Source organism: Peromyscus californicus, unplaced genomic scaffold (genome assembly GCF_007827085.1).
Source record: "Peromyscus californicus insignis strain IS unplaced genomic scaffold, ASM782708v3 Scaffold_17__1_contigs__length_78620276, whole genome shotgun sequence".
Lineage (NCBI taxonomy): Eukaryota > Metazoa > Chordata > Mammalia > Rodentia > Cricetidae > Peromyscus > Peromyscus californicus.
The window spans coordinates 58,276,657-58,290,903 of record NW_026294469.1 but is presented as its reverse complement, the minus strand read 5'-3'; the positions used below and the strand labels follow the sequence as shown (position 1 = coordinate 58,290,903).

The following is a 14,247-nucleotide window of genomic DNA, read 5'->3' as shown; positions in this document are numbered from 1 at the left end:
TTCTCCTGGGCAACCCCTACCATCACAGATCCAGGAAGGAAGAAGACACTGTGTGTGGCAGACAGGCCTCCAGGCATCTCCTTTTGGCAGGAGAAATACTCACAGACCATGTTTTTTCCCCCATCTTAGGGCTGATGATGCATGGACAGACAGAATCTGAAAGAACTCCTTCACATCATGCCCCTACCCCTTCATGGCATGAGCTCAAACAAGTTCCAAGAAGTGTCCATAAACACACACACACACACACACACACACACACACACACACACACACACACACACACACAATGTCTACTGCTACCATTTTTCAGCATCACTCAATGTTTAACAACCTTAAGCAACAGGCTTTTCAAAACATGTCCTGAGCTTCTCGGGGAGGGACCTGATCCCTGCCCCTCCCCCCCGCCCCACCTCGTTTTCTACTTCAGCATACTCATGCCCATCTTGATGGAATGACCTGCTCTAAGACTTTAACAGACTAGTGGACAATTCTTTTTGTTTGTTTTAATTGAAGGTCCTTAATGTGGGCCACATGTTTCTAGTGGTGGTTTGGACGTGCCAAGGAGGCAGGGCAGGGAAAGCAGAGTGGTAGAGAGGTGGGGGGGGGGGGAAGAGGAGAAGGTGGGGAGCGGGTGGATGATGAAAAGACCAGTTCCACAAGCAAAGCACATTAGCAGCCCAGAGTGGAAAGGGCCGGAAGGAGAACCCACCCACCTCACCCCTGCGCTCATTCCATCAACCTGCAATTGCTGCAATCAAAACCATATGTCGGGTCTTCCAGATCTTTCTCACAGGACAAACATGCAAAGGGCCTCAGGCCTGGCGTTGCCATCAAATGGTAATTGATACCATATGAGCCACAAAATAGAAAAGCACATGCAAACAGCAACCTCTCTCTCTCTCCCTCTCTCTCTCTGCAACCCACCCCCACCCCCCGCAGCCCTTTCTCGGCCCCTTGAGAGGGATGAAATTGCAGGTCTTGCCGGGCTGCTAAGTGCACCAGGCACCACGAAAAACAAGTGTATGAGGCTCCAGGAACCACCTGTAAATGAGAGAGGGAGGAGGGTCCACCAGCCAAGAACTCAGCCCCGAGAACAGGCAGAGGCTAAGGGTCACCCCGGGTTAACGCAAGGTCATCGGTCATGGAGGGAAATGAGGCCAGGTGTGAAGCCGATCACAAGCCTAGAGCAGGGAATGACCCTCTGGTTCCTCTGCACATCCGGCGAGGACAAAAGCCTGTCCCTTCTAAACCACATCTGTGAGGGAGTGGGAAAGTAGAAACCACTCCCTAATTACAAGGCAATCAGAAGAAAAGTGACCCCAACCCTGTATCTGCTACTCTCCTGGTCAGAGACTTTTTCTGCATGCCATTGTTCTCCATAGGAGAAAGAAAAAGAAAGGAAGAAAGAAAGAAAGAAAGAAAGAAAATCGAGCAAACGAGCGAGCTGGAGGTCCTGGCAGTAACCGGCTGGCTGTTAATACAGTAGGTAAAATCCGTCTCCTGTTTCCACCCGCACTGACAGAACCGCCAAGTAGCACGCGGCTCTCGCCTCTGCATGTATATATTTTCTTATTAACTCGATCGGGCAGAAATTTGCAGAGATTTGTTTGGATCTGGAAGTCACAACAGAACGTCAGTTTTACAAACCAAGGCTCATTCTGTGGTGGAATGTACAGCCCTGGACCAAACCATTCCCCCCACACAAGCTATTTGTTCCAATTCCTCCAGCAGCCGCTTCTGAGCAAACAACTGAGTCTAAACACACGCCGCCATGGCTCTTCGTTCTCTTCCTTCTGCCTAGCCCCTTATATGTGGTATTTTCATCTTATAGATCGTATGAAGTTTAAATATTTTCCAGATGGGACGAGGGAGTACAGAACCCTGTAAACACTCTAAGTTATAAAAGGACCAACTAAATACTTAAAACAGAAGAGGATGACAGCCACATGGTTCCTCTGCCAGCGGGAAACTGGTGAGTGAACACTGGTAACTGTAGGAAGAGGGACAGAGAGCAATCCCCAACCCCCAAGACTCAAGATGGGCTGATGCCTCCTCATTTAGATCGGATCTATTTATATCCTTTCTATGTAAACCAGTTCCAAAAAAAGGAGATTTAAACTCAATTTAAAATTCAATACATCTCACTGGTAAGAAAGCCAACTATGTTTATAACCTGAAGATAAATTCCACTGTCCAGCAGTGGGGAAAATTAATAAAGCCTATTAATTCCATACGTCTGTCCTGATCCCAGCAGCCCGTTCTCCCTTTAAGTGTGGCAGGACCTGAGCAAGGTCCTGCAGACTAGAGGTCCACGAGAACACTGAAGCCAAGAGGGAGGGGGGGTAAGTAACGGCACTGAACAGAGTGGAGTTGCATGGGCAGGGGATGAAAACCAAAGTTCTGGTGAGTGGCGGTGAGGAAAGGTAGGGAAAGCAGATGGCAACAAGGCAAAGCAGAAGTGTCCCTTAGGAAGTGTCAGGCCAAGCAGGCTGGGGACAGACCACTTCGGGGAGACTCCGGGCCTTACCTCTGCTCTCCCTTCGTGGTCCACGCAACAAAACCCTGCATTTGAGCATCTGCATTGTTTAAATTTCATCCCGTGGTGGTGTGTGCTGATTGGTCAGGCATGGCTGACAGCATCAGAACTGCAATCTGACAGACAAGAACGAGCAGGACCACAGCCCAGAATTCATAGTGGGAGGCAGAGAGGCGACCTCGGGCTGGGTCTGTGTGGCTCAGACCTGCAGATGTCTGCAGCCAGGCCTGAGGCTGGCTTGGGGGTGGGAGGGCCTAGGAAGAGGCTGGGAGGAGTACATGAGGAGGGGAGGTGGGACAGGCCCAGCCACCCAAATGACCAGGCTCCAGGCGTCACCCCGGCGTGAGTGAGCTGTATCTAGACCATGGTTACAAGTTCTCCCTTGTCACTCCCAGATCTTCTTACCTCAGAATCAGAGGCTTCTACCCCAGAATCTGTTTCCACAGAGTCACACCGGTTAGTACTTCCAGCCTGGGGATACTGCAGATAAGTTTTCAGGTTCATTTCTTTATTTCTCTTGAGACAGGGTCTCATATAGCTCAGGCTACTCTCCATCTCGCTATGTAATGAGGGCTAGCCTTTAACTCCTGATCCCCATGCCTCCTCATGCATCCACCTCCCATGGGCTAGGATCACAGGCATTTGTCACAGTACCTGGCTTCCTTTTCAGGTATTTATTTCTCAAAATTTCTGGTGTTTCCCCTGGGATACAGAGACCCCACTTCACAAAAGCCCCCCCATCCAGGTAACTTAAGGGGGCTCTCACATCATTTTACTGTTGGCAGTAAAGCAAGGATGGGGGGAAAAAACAAAACAAGAGGGTTGGAGGTGTTTGAAGACCAAAGTAAAATTGCTGTAGGAACAGCCAAACAACCAGAGAAGAAACAAGATAGACTGAAAACGAGCCAGGAAAGATGAACCAGGATCACTGAGTTATAGGATATGCCTTTATTTTAACCACTGCCTATTTTTTCCTAGGCCAGTAGGAACCAAGTGCACCTCACTGAAAGTCATCAGTGGCTGGCCAAAGCCACCCTCTTCACTCCCAATCTCTCTCTCTCTCTCTCTCTCTCTCTCTCTCTCTCTCTCTCTCTCTCTCTCCCCCCCACACACACACACACACACACACACACACATACACACACACACACTACAACTGAGGCTACCTTCCCTAAACATGATGGTTTTCCCTCCTAGGATTTTCAGCCAAGTTTTAGTCTAGCTGGATGCCTGACTTCATGCCTATACTATCTAAATTCATGACTGCACAATTCTGAAGAGAATGTAGAATTTAATGCAGCTATTCCACTGTCCACCAAGGATGCTGCTTCCCTAGCACTTTCTCTTTGGAAAATTTGAGGGGGGGAGGGGAAGTATCACATATTCAATAATTGTAGAAGAAAAAAAAGATACAAGATAAATTAAGGACAAGAACAATAAAAGAGATGGATAAAAGTGAGAGGGCACTGTGGGTCAAGCACAGAGCCAAGAGCCTACTTTATGAAGACCAACAGGTTCAATGGGTGGATAACAGGGAAAAGATGCTTCGGTTGAGGGAAAGGTTAATACAACATGGAAAGTAAGATTTAATAAAAAGTAATCCTTCAACAGCACCACCACAGATCTAACATCAATTTTGAAAAGTGAGCTTTTAGAAGAGGGCAAAATACAAGCATCTGGTTAAAATAAAATAAAAACTCTACTACGATCAGTCCCCAAAAGGAAAAGAAAAAGACAGCAACAAAAGGTTAGGGACATAACCCTAAGTCAAACTAGAGGGTCTGTGTGACCAGAAGAAGGAGGCTGTGGGCATGAGAAGCCCATTGGGAAAGAAGAGTTCAGAAAACCTACATTTCATGCAAAGAAAAATCCGGTGTGAAAGAAACCTACTAGGCAGGTATACAGAAACGACCAAGCAACAGAAAACATGAGCTGGAATACAGGAATGTGCTGCTAAGAGGAGGTGTGACTACACACCTGGAGCACACAGCCAACAGACTTGGGGCAAACGGCAGGTTATCAGAAGCAGTTTACAAGTTTTGTGAAATGTATGTTGTGTCGAAGAACCCTTACAGACTGGGAAGAATATAAAGACAACAACCGCATTACTTCTTTGAACTCACGTTTGAACTGGAGAATTTCCCCCCCATAACTTCCAGGACCTGTTTATAACTGCGGGAGAAAAAAAAAGCACACCAAGAGCCTTAATGGTTACAGGAGGCTGGTCAGGAGTGAACCTGGGTGTTTGGCAGATGCTACTCCCATGGAGTTCTTCATTATCCTCAACACGCGAGGTACAACCTCCTTGAAGGACTATTCAAGCAAGCATGCTGCCCCCAAACCAGTGGCAATGAGATGGCCCTTCTTTAGATGCCAAAACTACACGCCACGCTCCATGCACTAACCCTAGTGAAAATCAGTGCAGTCAACATCCTTTAAGAAGAGTGTGTTTCTCACGTCAGCCTTGAGGACTTGAGCAGCTTTTCATAGGCCTGGCTTGGTTTTTTTAACTCAAGAGAGGATCCAGTTGGTTTTAGTGATAAACCAGTAATTGCATATTTGGTGGTGAAGCCTGCAACTCTGAGGAGCAGCGAAGGAAGCCGGCTGACAGCAATTTCAGGTGCTGGGACGCAATAAAAACAATGAAGAAAGAAAATGTTTGCTTTTTCTGTCAGCTGAGATGTCAGTACCCATTAATAAATCTATCTGCTAAATCTACTCTTATTCATGTGGGACCTCACCAATTTAAAGTAAAATAAATTATCTTTAATTAAATGGAATTGTCGTCTTCCTCCTGCTATCATCCCCAATTATTCTCCTTAATCAGCCCTTTAGGGAGAAGGCGAGATAGAACGCTGAAAGGCGCACTGACTATAAACAATTTCGCTTTCCGTCAAGGGATGAAATTTTTAATTTTGATTACAGTTTATAACTATAAATTTTGGATATAAGGAATGAAAACTGCAAAAATCTTATCTTTTGTGGGACAGGGAAACAGTACACAGTCACTTCCAAACTCCCCTTTCTCTTTCCTGTGAACATTTCAGAAGAAGCCATGTATGGACAACAAATTAATGATTTCATTGTACTTTATTACTTTTATTTCCAATCCAAGCACTACTGGTTTTAATGAATACCTTAAAGTATACTGCAGTCACTGAATGCCATCTTCAATGGTTTGAGGTTGTTAAGCTTTCAAAACCTGGGATTTCTGAATGGTATCAATTTATGTTTAGACAAGAGCAGCACATGTACTTTAAATATTAAGACAGGGCATTGGATAACAGACAAGGCTGAATCATCGCTAGCTATTTGATAATTTCTCCTCCGATTCCCACTTCCTTTCCGGGCTTGGGAGAATAACTGTACCAAAACTCTAAGAAAAGCACTCTACACTTCAACCAAGTGACATACTGTAGAATTACACCAGTTCAGCCCTTATATGAACGCAGCAATGCCCTCTGAAATAAATGATGAAATCAATAGCCAATTCACATAGTATCTCATCCCAGTCTCAAAGGCACAGAGATGACATAGTATCCCATGAGCAATGAAGAAGGAGCAACTGGACCCATCTCTGTGGCAGTCACCCCTCCTCTACTGAAGCAACACCCAGGTAGGGGTGTGTGTGTGTGTGTGTGTGTGTGTGTGTGTGTGTGTGTGCATTTCACGCTTTATTCTAACTGTGGTCCTCTGGTAGGAGAAAGGGGAGTTTGCCTTTATATTGGGAGAGTGAATATTAATTATTTACAGATAAATGGGCTGGAGCACTGACTGCTTACTGACTACTTACTGTTACTTTTAAAAATGTATTTTTTTCTTCCAGGGTGTAGCACTGTTTTCATTTAGCATGCCTTTGAATTGCCGCCTACAGAAGTAAAAAAGGAAACCGCAGCCATACAAGCCTGCTGACTTTCTTATAAAAGAACCAGTTTTAAACTTGTTTATACTACTGATTCCAAATGAATTCAAGATGGTGGCTAGTTAAAGAAAGAGAGCCCATGCCAGGGAGTTTGATCAAAGAACTTCAATTCAGCAATGTTCAGTTTTAATTGACCACTAATTAAGCTACATTAGTCCAAGAAAGGTCTGTATCACTTTGAGTAATAAAGAAAAGAATTAATTTAACCCTGTGTCACTCAGCTTTAGTAAATTCATCTGAAAGCAACTTCTCAAACGACAAGCATGAAAGAGGTGTCTGGAGCTAAATGCCAAAAGTGGTCCACAGAATTCAGAGGAGACGGGGGACGCGGCTCTCAAGTGCGGTTGTCACTTCACCAGTGATGTCACCTTGCAGGTGTAATTATCTTCATTACAGATACAAAGATGTCAGCCTTGCTCCCCGGGTTGCAAAGGGTTGCTTTAAAATTGGATTCAAAACATGGCAGCACACCAGCCAATTTTAACTTTCCTGTATTCTCGACAAAAATAGAGTGGATTTGCAAAATCATGAGAATTTTCAAAGGCTTGGAACTCTCTTCTGGGAAAAGTGAGTTGAGGGGGCTGGAGGGGGGGTGCGGGGGGAGAAACAACTGCAGTAACACCACCAAAAAAGCTCATTATAATTGGGAAGCACAAGCCACGACAGCCATGGCGGCGGCGGCGGCAGCAGCAACGTGCAAGGGCGCATGTGTTAAAGTGGTGGATTTCTAAAGAGCCAGTTACAAATTTGTAATTTTTCCCTATGTTGCCCTGCAAAAGAAAAAAGAAAAGAAAGAAAAAAATGTTCAATATTCTCATAAAGCATTCCAGAAATGGAAGGGAAATAAAAAAAAAATCAAATGGGGGGGGGGATGAATCCCACTTCAGGATTTAAAACCAAATTGTAAGCTTTATGAACACACTGCTTCACAACTCAGTCTTCGTGACTGTTAAAAGTCCTTCACATGAATCCTGAGGCGATGCCCTATGATCTCATGACAGATATCAAAAATATAAAATATGCTTAAATCTTAAAAATAAACACTGGTGTCAATGGTATGCTGGCTTGTATTTTATATTAATTAACCCCACCCTCCATGCCTGTGTGAATAGCATTGATTCTTACTGCACTGAATGCCATAGGGTCACATACTCCTAAGGAGGGGCGTCCTTGTGGCCTCAATGCACATTATATTTTGCTTTAATGATTTCTGGCAGCCAACTGCTGTATTTTCTACAATAGTATTTAATGAATAACCTTTTTATCATTCTGCCAGGACTCATTAAAATGCACTTGTTTGTGAGATGCGAGAGCTGGCTATATGAAACCAAAATATTAATGCAAATTGGCACTGCTAAGTTTAAAGTAGGATTTGCATTGCAGGAACTCAACCCGGTCCAAACTGAAAGAGTGCACAGAGCACAAATGCCTCTTGACACCATGATTATTACTGAAACCATGGCTTGTGATACCATTCGATGCCCAAGAAGAAAGCATCGGAGCATGTGTCAAGCACCTAGTCTGCCCAGCCAGGGGAGATTGGAAATTTAGGCAATCCTCTCACTTATTCAAGAACGGTAGGTACAAGGTATCAACGAACTAATGAATGTGTTCCCCACGCTCATGAAAACCTGAACAGGTACATTACCATCTCCAGAAAAAATATAACCTTGGCAGAATGACAAGGGCAGATATAAGTGCAGTCTCTCTTCTGTGGAGGTCACGAGAACCTTCCACTCAAGGCTCTGCCTTACTGTGCAGAGACATGGGCATGTACACCAGATGCATCACGTTCATTGGGCTGAAGAAACATTTCTTGGTTGTTGATGATAAGCTAATGGATGTGCAAAGATGCCTTAAGACATGGCAAGTTCTCTCCTTCAGAACCTCATTAGTTGAGACAGAGGAAGGGGTTTCAAAGTCTCTGCTCTGCACAAACAGACAAAGGGACTGATCCTTAAGAAAGATTAGGTAAATCAAGCACTCACTTTAAATGAAAGGGCAACAAATATAATTGGCTTGAGCATCTCAGATAATACAAGGGGCCTTATAATGTTCATTCCTATCTCAGAATTGGCATTAACTTATCTAAAGTTAAGAAAAAGGCAAAATACCATATTGAAACACATGGCAGGAGGGATTCTGGCTCTTTGTGATCCATGTGACCTTTGAGCAAGTTATTACATTCCCATGTGCTTCCATTTCTCAGACCAGATCTTCCCAACAAAACTTCCTGAGATGCTGCAAAGGTTCTCTGAGCTATCCCACATAGAGACACCTACCATATGTGACTGAGGACTTTAAATGTAGTTGGTGTAACTGGGAAACTTAATTTTTAAAAATGTATCAAATAGTAACAGCCACATGTGGCTAGTAGATATCCTACTAATCAGGGTAGCATCCACCATTGAAATAGGCTAACAAGGTTTGGGGTACCTATCTTATGGGGTGCAGTGGGCTACATTACTCTGGGAGGTATTTGACAGCATGTTCTGAAGGAACGGGGGCTTGCAGATGTATTTTATCAAATGTTAAGACTACAATAAAAGAGTCTAAGTTTTATCATAGCTTTACAGTACTTGCTGCATAAACATTAAAGAAAAGGTACTCTACAAATATTTCATACCCTATAAACATACAAATATTACATAACTTGCCTTTACAAAGCACAGTCTGAAATCAATGATAAGCATATTATTGATTTAAAATTATTCAGAGGATTATTCCGGGGTTTATGGAATATCAGAGAAATACTGAGAGCCTAACACAGATAATCAGTGATTGGTCAAAACTGAAAACGAGTCGAATGATCCCTAAAATATCCTTTTCCTTGAAGTCCGTTGACAACATTAAAAAAAAAAAATCACCACCTCCTAGAAATGGAACTCCTCCAATAAACGAAATCATGACCACCATGGTAACCTGTAATTCTTGCATGGCAACAGCTAAAATGATATCTCTGCAACTGCTCGCTATGAATCAAGACAATCCTGTACTACGTGTGACAAAATGACCCAAATAAAAGCCAATGTAGGGCAAATTCACAGGTATCTCAGAAAGAGAGGGAGCCGAAGCTAATTCTCTAGCTATCAGTAGGACTTTAATGCTACTGAGCAGGGCCAAGGTGGTCAGGGCTCCAGGGAGCATGCTTACAGGGCTGCTCCGCAATCCCAAGAGTCAACGCACTAAACAGTAACTAAAACTTATCTGTCCCAAAGGTCCGCTGTGAATCCAAGCTGCCGGTCCTTGTGCCCAACTGCCATGCCGTGTCTACTCTGATCAAACCTTGGAGAACCTTGCAAAGCCTCAGGCAGAAACTGAAGGGTGGCACAAGCTACTGTCAGACTTGGCAAGTCTCTCCAAAACTTGGCATCGAAGAGGTGAGGTGTACTGGGTTCTAAAAGTTGGCAGGCATTAAGACTCTGCCATCGGATCCTTCACCCTTCCTGCATAGAGTGCTAGGGAGGGCAACAAAGGTCTCCGTATCACTTTCCAAATCACAGCCAGGAAGATACAGTGATGGTGGACACAGGGCAGTGACAGGAGGAAAGGTCCCTGTTGTCAGTAGAGTAAAAAGCTGCACTGTTGGGAAAGCTGAAGAATCCCTCAGGTTTGCTTTAATCTTATAACCTTTTTTATGTATATATTTAACATATAACCATATATTTAACAAGGATTCAAACAATATCCGTGACGCTCCCCTCAAATATTTATAGGTAACTGCTAATTATTCTTTAGGATAATACCCTTTTTCATCTTTATGTCCTCTAGCAGAAAAAGTAACATACTTCTTTTAGGATTCTATAAAACAAGAAACATAGATTGAGTTCCCAATATTCTAAAAGATAAGATGTGAGTACATATATTTAGGGTAAGGAGAAAATGTCCCTTATTGACTCAATAAAGTCTAACAGCTGCTTTGAACTCATTCCAGTTGGTTCACAAATAGTTTACTATATTGACAATACTGCAAATGAAAGATTACATTTTCTTGGTAAACCGTGGAAATAGTTGTACAATACTCTATAGAGTGATGTCTCAAACAAATAAAAAGGAAAGACATTGGTTGGTGGGGAGGGAAGGGGGAAAGGAAGGAGAAAGGGAAAAGAAGGCGGAAGGAAGGAGGAAAATGGTAAAAGAGAAGTGAAAAGATAGGAAATGGAGGGGGGAAGAAAAGAGCATGGAGAAGAAAGGGAAATAAAAATGGAACAGGAAGGATGAAAAGGGGACAGGAAGGAGGGAGGCAAAGGAAGGGACTCTGTATGTAGCTCACATGGCAAGAATTAACTATGAATGTCCAGATTTCATATTGAAAGCTGGACTCCTCTGCCTCTGTCCTGCTGAGAAGTTCTGTACAGTATGCAAGGTTTAGCCTCTCCCACCATATTGCCAACAGCAACCCCATCCCCATCCCCACAACTGGGACAATCAAGACTGTTTCCATCTGTCCCCTGGGAGGCACCACTGCTCTAGAGATACATGTTTGTAATCAGAGTCTGTCAATGACAAATACCCATTTGGATTTTCTGGAGTTTTCTATAAACATCGCTTAAAGTATCTTTTGCCCTCCAAACCATGGAAAAGTCATTTACACCCATCCATGATCACTTTGGATGTGATATTGTGACCTGTGGCACTGAAATCAGCAATCTGTGTTTGTTCTGGAACTTTTAAAATTAGCTCTGTAGTGATCTCAAGTATGTAATAGAAATGTTTATTATTTTCAACTGCCTTGCTCTTATCTATATATAATAGCCAAACTAATGCATTGTACATAACTTTCTAATGAATAAACATGTTTGAGCAATAAATAACTGGCACTATCTGTTATTGTCTAGTTATGTAACCTATCCATCTACCCACCAGCCATCCATTCTTTTTCTGATCCAGCCATACATCTATCATAGTAAAATCTGCCATGCTTTCAATTCTGATTGAGTTATGCAGGTGAAAAGCGGAGGGCCAGCCAAAAAGCTTAATCTCCGTAGCTCCTGATTGGCAATGCATTGGAGAACACACTATTATTCATAAATAATCGCACACAGGGCCAGTGGTAAGCTTTATACACTACACCAAAAGGCCAAGAAAGGTTTCATTGTTAAGTAGTCAGTCCATTGCTACATCAAATGCTCCAGTACTCAACCAACTTCAGACTAGAAAAACCTTGAGACCAATGGAACCTAGGAATCACAATTTAATTTTGAAACATGTTTAATAGATATGCAAAGTAGAAATAAAAAAATGTAATAAAGATTCTAAAAATAAAGGCTTGCCTGAAACTAATCAGGTATAATTTGGTTCTGCTTTGCTATGGCTTTTCCTTTTGTCCATCATCTAAAAGTGGAGGAGGAAAAGGCCATAGAAATAAACCATCCTCCACAAGGGACAAGTGAGTGTGGTTTTGCATTTCTCAGTGTTGTATCTGAAAGATAACACAGCTTCTGCAGCTTAGAGGTCAGGTTCTCATAATGATTCCTGTAAGCCAACTTTCTGGGGGTTAATTAAGTAAACTGAATCCTGAAAGGTTTTATTAACAAAACTGACACTCTAAAGCAGCGCCAGGAGCATCTGCCATGACATGAATCCTCTCAAAGTGAAACGCATCGAACTACCCAGCACTCCTTCCCAGTGTTTGCCCATTCACTGCCAGCATCCCAGAGGTTTGCTGCATTTTGAGACCTCTGGGAAGTGAGGTCACTAGACTCACACCAACAGACCTAATTTTACACTCACGTTATTTAAGTTTTTAATATAGCACAGGGCTTTTTTTTCAGGTGTTAATAGAAAAATCAATTTTAAGTCATAACAGCTGTGATCATTTTAAATATCACAGCTGTCATAGGCTGAAAATAACCAATTTGAGCACATACATTTCTGTTGCAAATACAACAAAATGAAAATATGATGGAATGTTAACTTCAGCTCCCACTGAAGCACACTGTCTAATACAATGGCAGAGAACTTGCTTTAATTTATAAAATCAGGCTCCCATTTCATTGCTGACCTAGCCAACAGATGGCTTAAAAGAACGAGGAGGAGCATGGGTTTTAAGAAGTAGCCCTGTGGCAACTGCCGAACATGTTTAATTATGGAAATAGTATTAACTTTGGAAGGGACTAGGCTAAATAGTCAATATCAAATTGAGAGTTCATTTATGTAAACATTTTGCTACGAAGACAGGGGGAGATTAAGTGGGATCCATGCTACACATTAAGTGTTATTAAAGTCTGGGAGTTTCAATTACTATAGGACGGAGTCTAAACTCCTGTGAATTGGCGGTAACTACTGTCTTTCAGAAAGTAATGCATTTCATTCACATCTTTAGAAGCTCTAGTCACAGCATGAGACAATAGACTTTCTTCCCTCTCAATACAAATCTAATGTCATTGCCTCTCAAAGAACAGGATGGCATTCCTAAAAAATATGTAAAATATAATAAAATAAAGACAAGGATTCAGCATCTATCATCCCACCATGTGCACAAAGTTGAAGTTGGTTTGCATGAGCTGTCCTGTGAATAATAAGTACTCTCCAAAGTCTAGAATTCTATTAGTAAATACTGCCATCTCTGCTGCAGAGAAATGTAACTCATGTTGGGAAAATGATACCCCAGATTAAGAGCACAAAGAAGTAGAGGAAAGACCCAACCTTCAAGTAAAGCATTGGTAATGTTATGTCACCTGCATTATACAGAAGTTTCTCCAGGTCTTTCTAACCTCCTGGCAGACACAGAATCAGAAAATAAAAATCTCCAGTATTCCTTCCAGATCTTTGAGATGCCCAGTATAAAACTGAAGAGTTGGCTATATCTGTACTGAACAACTTCCACTAAGTCTGACCTTCCACTCTCCCCAAGGAGGTTCAGTGCATCAGGTACAGGGAGACCTTGCAGTCCTCTGACATTTGCGTACTAATTCCAAGGCTACACGAAGTACACTGTAGTCATTTAATCACAACAACACACACAAAGGACTACAAAGTGAAACCACACTTGTTAAACATTTATCCCAACCCCCAAGTCACACAAAGGAAGCCTAAGGAAAAAAAAAACCATCCACCCTGCTCAAAACTGCTAGGCTCTTCTGAATTGTGACAGCAGGTGCAGAAATAATAACGTGCTGGCCAATCAACTTTTTTCCCTCTGATTTGTCAGTTTATCTTAATAATGCCATTAGGAATGTAAACATTTCTGCAATTTATATTGAAAAGTCAATAAAATAATGGGGTGCAGAATTTATCCTTTTTAATTTTTTAAGTAATACATTTGATTATTTTAATCACGTCAGTACTTAACTGGATGGAGTTTAAATATGCATGTAACATCAATTTAATTTGCTTTATTCGCTAGAAAAACTATTGAGTAACACAGTGTTATTCTCCTTACTGAAAAAAAAGGGCACAATTTAGGGGGAAATGGAGTCGAGAACACATTTCTGTTTTGTTCCTTTCTTGGAGGTGGGAATCTATCTGGTGCCTTCCAAGTGGCTTCCATTATGAATACTTTAGGATGGAAACCAAAGGGGTGAGGACCCAAGAAGAGGTGAGAGTCCATGACACGCTCACTAGACGGCTGACAATAAAAACAAGGGGTGTTTCCACACTGTGGGTAAACTTTATTGGGCTCCAGTAATAGGGCTGTGGTTGGTAAACGCATCAACTATTTTGAAAATGGTGTGTGAGCTTTTCCCAACACAGCAATTCCCACTTGAACACGGTCATTATTGGTGCAGTCATTCAGTTCTTTATAATTCTCACCCTCAGGTTTGCGGAGGTGAAAAAGCCGAGT

General features: G+C 42.5%; 1 protein-coding gene and 1 long non-coding RNA gene across 24 annotated transcripts in view; one reads left to right on the top strand and one right to left on the bottom strand.

Moving 5' to 3' along the window:
- Tcf4 (transcription factor 4) overlaps window positions 1-14,247 on the bottom strand; it is a 347,519-nt gene that overhangs the window by 74,478 nt on the left and 258,794 nt on the right. The window lies entirely within an intron of this gene.
- On the top strand, window positions 3,697-11,249 carry LOC128112947 (uncharacterized). Its single transcript, XR_008219238.1, has 3 exons — window positions 3,697-7,028; window positions 7,845-8,038; window positions 9,680-11,249. It is a non-coding gene; the product is annotated as an uncharacterized LOC128112947 (long non-coding RNA).